Genomic DNA, 9149 nt, shown 5'->3' on the forward strand with positions numbered 1-9149 from the left:
TATTTCTAGCCTCAGTTATAGCAGAAATTATAAAAGTTCAATCCTCATGGCAAAAGAAATATGACATTCTAAGTTAAAGCCTTATTGTTGCCTAGAATGATAATGCTTTCCACAAGTAATAGGAAATGGCAAGATTTTTGATGATGGCATTCACTTCCATTTACTAATCAAATAAAATTTTTGGTCATTTGGATTTGGTTTAATGGTTTTATACTCTGAACTTCTTCTCTACCTGTGAAAACAAGACATTTTTTACCATTCCCCTTCACCACCATCATCACCAAATAATGTCACTTCATCTGAGCCATACAATTTATATATATATATTTTTTTTTTCATACAATTTATATTTCAGTTGCTGTCAACGGCCACAAAGCAGTTTAAAACTTATGGGTTTATCTTGCTATCAGAGCAAATAATTAAGATTGTGAGGTAGGATATAGACAGTGGGAAGGCCCAGAGAGAGGGGGGAGCCAGATCATCAAACTTCACAATTAGAGATCGCCACTTTCTAAACCCAGCCATGGGTTTCTCTAGCTGTTTCCTGAGCTCATTGCTTCCTCGCATTTACTCTTCCCTATTTCTTGTCAATAACTCCCATTGACCAGTTTTAGAAATTTGGGCACACTTGTAGCAATTTTCTAACTTGATCTGACTTATCCTCTGAGGGTATATTCATCCCTTTGTTTCTTTCCTTGTTGTCAGAGGTCTTGTACATGACAGCCGGAATAACCTCCAGTTGAGGGGCTTGGGGGTGCCCCTTATTTCTAAAGCATCTGGGCCCAGCAGTGTGAATACCTCATGACAGCACTATGATATGGTCAGTGGGATCTACTCACGGTAAGAAGAAATTTAGTTTTTGATATTGCTCCCTAAATTGTATTTTCTTTTACTGGCGAGTGGTCAATGGAAAGCAGTGTTTAGCTCTTTGTCATTCTCTAATTCAAAGATAGATTAAAATATATTGTAAGATTTCAGAAATGGATTTTTTATTGTTCCTAACAAGTCTAATAGTCTTGGTGAGCTTCATGCATAACTCTGGTAAATTTCCCCACACAAGGATCCTTCCTTCATTAATAAGCAGGCAAAGAAGATTACTGTCATAGCTACAAATGACCACACTTCCAGCCAGTATAATTTTGTAGCCCTTTTACTATTTATCCATACAAGTATCTTTACTAGAAGGGATACCATGAGATCATTTTCAGTTTCTACTCACTCTTAAATTGTTTATATTTTTTAGTGCCTTTAGGATACTAATTTTTTTATGACAGTGATCTCACATGATAATGTTGTAGATAAGAGTTATTATACTTACTTTACTCTTGAGAAAAATGAGACTTAAATATCTTGAGAATTTTTTAAGTGACACAGCTGGCAAATGGGAAAAGCTGAGGCTCTAACTGTAGTTCTCATCTTCCTTCCAAATCTCATGTTTTTTTTCTTGATTCCATTCCATCTTTCAGTCTGTTTCAAAGAATTTATTTCACTTTTAGATGAGATTAGCCATTAAATTAGTATGCAAAAAAGGTCTTCTTCTTGTAAGTATGTCTTAAAAAATTCCTAAATGAAGCAACTTGGAAAATCTTTAACATATGTACATCTTACCCCCAAACCTGTTTGAATTAGAGCTTGAAACTCTACCTTCTGTTTTGTAGAAAACTCTTGGCTATGTTTAGTTGAGATAACTAAAGAAAATACATAAAAAATCTAGAATGAATACTAATAACCTGTTAATCCCTAGAAAGCAAATGGATGTCACATCACCTTATATCCCATGTGTCTGTGTTTCCTGTTAGAAATTCCATTGATTTTCAGTCTGCTGACTTTGATCTCATCTTATTGGTCAGTCATCTGCTTGGACATGTGGGTAACCACACATACATCTTATGAATACTGGCTATGTTTTATTATATCTAATCCTAAAATAACCCTTGGAAAGTTCTGCTTGACACATAATAGGTGTTCAGTAAATATTTGTTGAATGAGTGAATCATCCCCATTTTACAGAAGAGGTAACCGATACTGAGGTTAAAATTTGTGTGAAATCTTCTAGGCAGAATGTGATAGAGTTGGGACTGAAATCCTATTTTTACTCTAAAGAGTATACTTTTTCTACTATGCAGGAGCTATTAGCTATATGTACACGGTATGCCGTGATGTAACTTCGTGTTTGTAATTTCTTATCTAGCCTCTACGAAATGATTGCATTGCTTCTGATCCTTCACATAACGTGTTTGGTAGATGGTCATTGTAATCTGAGCAATCTGAGTAAAAGAACTTTGCAAAAGAGCAGGTGTACATTGTGAACATAAAAACTTTCCAAATAACATAAATGGATTTTATACTCAGTGTACAGAATCCACAATTACATTTGGGGAATAATCCTGGCCTGTAGTTTCAGGCTGTTTTTTATAATCAAACTTGATGCAGTAAGTCATTGGTATGTTTGGGTGTTTTACACACTTGTTAATGTGAAAAAGTAATTTGGTATAGCACTAGGAGAAACCATTAATTTGTTTCTCTACTCCTGAAGTCATTTGTTTGGCTCCTGTTTCCTTAATTGTTCAAGTGTAGCTTTTGCTGGAGGCTTGTATCTATAATGCTGCAGTGAATTATTTAACATTTGAGGGAAGAACTGATTTGGGAGCTTTTTAATTCCAACTACTGGGATTTACAGCTTGTATCTATAATGCCGCAGTGAATTATTTAACACTTGAGGGAAGAACTGATTTGGGAGCTTTTTAATTCCAACTCCTGGGATTTACATTGTTGGTGCTTTTCTCCTCATAAACTTGACTTTGATGTCAAATAATGGGACATGAGTAAATTACCTAAGAAACCAAAAGTGAATTCGGTTATCTCTTTTGTTTGGCTAAAGGATATAACAGGTGCTTGTGCATATGTCTTAACTTATCCATAATGGCCAAGAGAGGCAGAATTTAAGCTAAAATGTAATAACTATATTTTGAAAAACAAGTAAGAGAGCCACATTTATAAAAGTTTATGAAAATGCACATCCACCATAGCATTTGCCGACAATACCATGAGCTTTAGGTTTATTCCACCAACTCTGACATAAAAAAATTGGTTTCAAGGCCAGTCATACAAGTATTCCTAAATTTACCATTATCCATAGGCACAATTCAGAAAATATTTATAACTCCCCATTCTCTTAATGATAGATACTTTTATTTTGTGTGCAAAAGATAGATCATCACAATGTATAATACATAAAATTTACATATATTCAATATATGATACGTAAAAAGTATAGACTTTTCTAATGTTACACGATTATTAAGTGTAAAGAAATTCAGGTGAATTTTCTGACTATTGCCTCAGCTTTCTTGGTTGTTTTATCACTAACTTACTTGATTTTTTCTCATTTAAAACTAGCAGTTAAAAACAGACCACAAACTGAGGATAGTTTTACTCTACCTTCATTCCCTAAAATTTCCCAACACCTTAACTGTGGCAGAAGACTGATGCAAGTATGCCAAACACATTTTCTTTTCTTCCTGAATACCAAGCTAACTAATCTATGTTTTCCAGCTTTCTTTGCGGTTGGCTGGGCCATGTAACTAAGATCTGGCCAATAGAGTGTGAGCAGAAGGGATATTCACTATTTCCCGACCATAAAAACTTTGCATTCCTAATACTCCTTAAGCAGATGATCTTGGAAATGACCCACTCAAAATGAAAGACAGCTATGTCACTGAATCACTGTCAGAGGAGAACCACCTGCCCATCAGGAGCATCCATACAGACTTGATGTGTGAGAGGATAAATCTGTTTGTTAGGCCACTTAAATTTTAGTGTTTATTTGTTAACAGCAGCAAATGTTACCTTACTATACCTTTATTGTTTATGTTACCACTATCACCACTCTGTACCCAGTTACCCCAGTGAATTTGGTAATCTTTGATTATTTCCACCCTTTTGCTTTCCATGCCCAATAAGACACCAACTCACGAGTTTCTCTGGACTCCTTTTCTTTCAGTCCATTTCCATCTCCTATTTCATGCGCTTGTTACTTCATGTCCAGACTTTAGCAATAGCTATCTGGCCTCCCTGTCTCCAGATGCTCCTTCTTCAAATTTTTTCCTTAGATCTTGGTAGATTGAACACTCCAAAGTCCTGCTTTAATCACTCATTAAATTATTATTTATAAAGCACTTACTGTGTGCCAGGTACTGTGCGTGGTGCAGGAGATACAAGCTGAAAGATGCATAGTATTTGCCCTCAGTGACCTTAGCATCAAGCCAGGAAGTATAGAAGTTTACAAACAACTACACTACAGTGCTGTAGATGCCGTAATAGATCATAGAGTTTTGTGAAGGAGTTAAGGATGAGAGGAGGAAAGGAGAAAATTTCAGAAAAAGGGACCATTTGTACCTTACTAAATAGGGAGCTTATAACTGAGCTTTGAAGGTAACTAGGAGGTCATCAGTTGGAGGAAAGTAGTTTGGTGAGAGGCGTGGTAGAAGTGCTTGTATCCTAAGCAGAGGAAGTAAGGAACTGGCTGACACCAAGGACATGGGATATGGAAGTTCCTGGCAGGGTCCGGAATAGTGCCAACTATTACAATATACCTATTATTGTAATGGTACATTCTTGTTACATGAATGTATAAATTTATGGAACAGAGAATAGCTTCCTTATGTATATAGGTATTATGAATTGAATTGTGTCCTCCAAAAATTCATATGTTGAAGTCCTAACCTCCAGTACCTCACATTATGACCTTAGTTGGAGATTGTGTCTTTACGGAGGTAATCAAGTTAAAATGAGATCATCAGAATGGGCCCCAATCCAATGTGAGAGTATTTCAAAATGTTTATGGAAAAATGGAATTAAAAGATAATACAAATCCTTCCATAAATGTACTGAACATTCCTCATACAATAAGTGTTTTTCTAAAAAGGTTAAATTTGGACATAGTCACACATACTAGGGGGAATGCCTTGTGAACTGAAGATGCCATCTGCAAGCCAAGGAGAGAGGCCTGGAACAGATTCCTCCCTCAAAGCCCTAGCAAGCTCATGTAGTAGGGAATTGAGATGAGGAGATGAGGTGGAAAAGCAAGGGTGAGGTCCGATTGTGAAGGACCTAAGGAATTAGGGCTATATGTGGACAAATAGTAGGGAGCCATCCCAGCGGCAGCAGCATGGCCTTGGAATCTGAAAACAGACTGCGCCACCTGCTAGCTGTGCCTCAGTATCTACTCCAGAGAATGGTTTTAAGAATTAAATGAGTAAATAGAATAGTGCACAGCATAGTGAGCATTCTGTGTTTGCTCTTATTCTCAGCTATTATCACGAAGGTCTTTAAGCAAGGGGGTCATGTTAATATATCTGTGTTACGGAACAGAATTAGTTGAAGTGTAGAAGATGGCCCTGAGAAGTGAGATCCAAGAGATGAGAATCAGCCAGAGTTGCACAGACCTTTAGGTCCTCTGATTTCAGGCCTTATTCCTGCCAACATTTCCCAGTTTCTGTTCCAGGGCTAAAGGTGTAACTAGGTTTTCAGTGGGAGAAAAGGTCCTATGTTCAAATAAGTGTGGGCATGCCAGGTTAAAAAGTAAAAAGATTAACAGAATTAAAACGATTTCTTCATTTCAGAATTCTCAGGAGTTATGTACATACGGTGTGCATCATGAATCTCTAAGAATAGATAGTGTTTCCCAGTTATTTGACTACAGAACCCTTTCACCCCTGTCAGCAGTACATCTGGTGGATGCTGCAAAAGTTTGGTAAACATTATTCTACGTCAGAGCGCCTAACTACGAACCCTAACAGGAACTCTGTGAGGCAGAAATAACAGTTTCACCAGTGAGAAAACTAAGGCTTAGAAAGGTGAAGTGACTTTCTGAGGTCCCACATTAAGTGATCAAGTAGGGGAAGACATATATCGGGTATGAATTACCTGAGTTCAAATGCTTTTCCCATCCCTTATTAGACGTGTGACCCTGGACAAGTTAGGTAACCTCTCTGTGCCCCATAGGTCTGTTGAGTGGATTAAAGAGGGTAATATGGATAAAACCCTTAGAACAGTGCCTGGTACATAGAATGTGCTTAACAAGCATTGTCTCTTGTTGTTGTGTCTGTCATGCTGCTTTATGTCTTCTGTTAGATCTGCCACTCCTTCAAGCAGGCACTTAGCTTTGTATACCTTTACATGTGACCAGGGCTGTGGACAAAGTATTCATTTAAATCTTTGCCTGGATGACTGGATGGGGGCTTTAGTATAACATGAATGTTCTAGACCAAAACAAACATTGAATCACACATTTTTCACAGTATGTGCCCTTTAGAGTAGCTTAACATGGACTGTGACTTACAGTAGACTGTACTTTATTATGTCCTTTGCCACCTCTAATTCAAATCAGACTCTAATGCGCTCTTCCTGGAACAGTGTTAATTTTTAACTTAGTTATTATGTAAAGCAGTATATAATGTGACATTTAAAGATGTAAAAAAGTGTTAGTGGAATATCACACACAAAAAAGTAACACAATATAGCAAAAAAAGTGTTGCGGAATATCCAGTGATATTTTTAAAATCTCATCAAAAGTTTATTTTCTTTATTTTGTTCTTTCCTTCTTATTTCAACCAATTTTTTCTTTTGAAAGACTGCATTTTCTTTACTCACTTCTGTTATCTGCAGTGTTCATTCTGGCATCCAAAAGGCTTGAAGTTTTACTGATAGGTTTTAGACTCTTCCAGGTTTGTGTTGCCCTTGATTCCATTTCGTCTAAGTGGCAGAGGGACGAGAAGAAGCTGCTGCTGAGGACCAGTGCAGTGACGGTGTTCCCAGTGCCATCAGAAATGCATCAGTGGTTGAGCCATAACCACTAAATTGAATTAAAGATCTGCAGTATCCTGGGAAATACATGTTCATTCATAGAAGTGTTGTCTTCTTACTCAACTGTTCTTTCTCTTAACTATTTGCTATAGAGATCAATTTAGATATAGAGAGAACATGCAAAAATAAAAAAAACATTAGAGTCAGAAGTAAAGTGATTGTTGGTATTTCTGATATTTAGATGGTCGATCAGCCAGGATACAAAATGGATACTGACAAATATTAAAGCATGCCAATTCCATTTGTAAAACAAGTACTTTTATCTTATTACTTATGTGACTTCTGGGGGGCAGGTGAGCTGACGCATAAGAATAAAATTACGTTCAATGCTGTACCCCACAGATATGTACAATCAACTATGTTTCAGTTAAAAATAAATAAATAAAAGAATAAAATTATGGACTGATCATTTTCTTTATTTATTTGTAATGCTGATAAGAGAAGACCATGTACTCTATGTGCTTTTAAGCATAGTTCAGATGATCATATTTTATCCACATTACCCTAGCATTCATGTTCCTAACACAGAGATGGCAATCAATGACTATTTGACCATGACCGAATTATTTTACTAGTAGTAGTAGGGGTAGTATTTAATCTTGGAGCAAGGCAGACCTTCCTGAAAAGTTCCAAAACTCTAACTATAAATGAAAAGATTAACACATTTGACTGCATAAAAAATTGTTCTTCGATGGAAAAAATTCCCATAAGGTTTAAAGACAAATGCCAAAATTACAAAAACATTTGCAACATACATGACCAAGTGCCAAGTTTTGGCCTACAGATCAATTGAAGATTTTATAAATCAGGAAGAAGATAGGCCGGCCCGTGGCTCACTTGGGAGAGTGCGGTGCTGATAACACCAAGGCCATGGGTTGGGGGGGGGGGGGGGGGGGGGGGGGGGGGGGGGGGGGGGGGGGGGGGGGGGGGGGGGGGGGGGGGGGGGGGGGGGGGGGGGGGGGGGGGGGGGGGGGGGGGGGGGGGGGGGGGGGGGGGGGGGGGGGGGGGGGGGGGGGGGGGGGGGGGGGGGGGGGGGGGGGGGGGGTTAGCTCACTTTGGAGAGCGTGGTGCTGACACCACCAAGTCAAGGGCTAAGATCCCCTTACTGGTCATCTTTAAAAAAAAAAAAAAGGAACAAGATAATACAACACAAAAGTGGACAATGAACATGAACAAGTAGTTGGCTTAGGAGCTCTATCCTGATGTTAGAATGATGTCCTTGTACCCCTTGGCCTACTTGAACTTTTATCATTTTGCTTGTGTGACAGGATCAAATATCCCGTTAAAATGCACGAACTATAGATTTTTTTTAAAACAAAAAAAGTAGGAGTGAAGCAAAGTGATATCTTTAGATTAGCTTTCTTAAATATACCATCTATGTTAAAATGGACACCATCAATTTCTTGGCAACTGGCTAATTTGTCCCCCAACTCAGTGTATTATTCAATTGATTAAGGTTAAAATCATGATATACATACTAAGGTAATTGTTGGACTTTAAGAATTTGTCCCCCAAAGCATTATAAACATAACTATAAGTCAAATCTAGAAAATATCTTAAAGTCAAATTACTCATCTTAACATTACTTTCTCTACATGAAATTTGTTCAGGCTTGGTGTGTCAGGCCAGTGTGTGGAGAATATCCAAGTGGTGGTAGAATATTTGGAGGCTGTGTGAAGTCTTAAGAAGAAAAGTGGAGAATATAAAAAGCTGTGAAAGAGGCCAGTTATTTTTTTCTGTAAACCTTTAAATTTAGGGAATTGGACTTGGTCTCAGCTGCAAATAATGTAGTTCATAATTTATCATTTTAATGTGGTACTAATTGGCATCTGATGACTTCTAATTATAGTAACAATAGGCTGTAATTATCAATCCTCTCCTTCACTACACACATCAGAATTCATCTAGTACTTAAAAATATCAAACAAAATTAACAAACTATATTTCCTTTGGGGATTGATCAAATCAAAAAACATCTTAAGAAATGAGGTTTAAGTAGGATCATGTTGATCGTATTATTTATTTAGGGCTCAGTTACATCACATGAAATATGAAATATCAAAATTATGTAGCATTTAAAAGAACATTTATGGGTTGGTTTTTTAAGATAACATGTATAAATGCATAGAAAACAATCTGAAAGAAACCTCACTTACCTAATAATAACAGTGGTTGGGGAAAGAGGGGATAGGGGAGTTTTGGGAATAGGTATAAGGGAATAGTGAAAGGAGACTTTATTTGTAAACTAAAAGGGGACTTTATTTTATTTTTATTTGATTTTA

The 9149-nt window shown here is 37.3% G+C and overlaps 1 long non-coding RNA gene across 1 annotated transcript; it reads left to right on the plus strand.

The window, feature by feature from the left end:
* Nucleotides 1–542: 542 nt before the first annotated feature.
* LOC103609092 lies at nucleotides 543–7265 on the plus strand. The gene is made up of 2 exons (XR_552102.1): nucleotides 543–840; nucleotides 6729–7265. It is a non-coding gene; the product is annotated as an uncharacterized LOC103609092 (long non-coding RNA).
* Nucleotides 7266–9149: the final 1884 nt, after the last annotated feature.

Source organism: Galeopterus variegatus, unplaced genomic scaffold (genome assembly GCF_000696425.1).
Source record: "Galeopterus variegatus unplaced genomic scaffold, G_variegatus-3.0.2 Scaffold9169, whole genome shotgun sequence".
Lineage (NCBI taxonomy): Eukaryota > Metazoa > Chordata > Mammalia > Dermoptera > Cynocephalidae > Galeopterus > Galeopterus variegatus.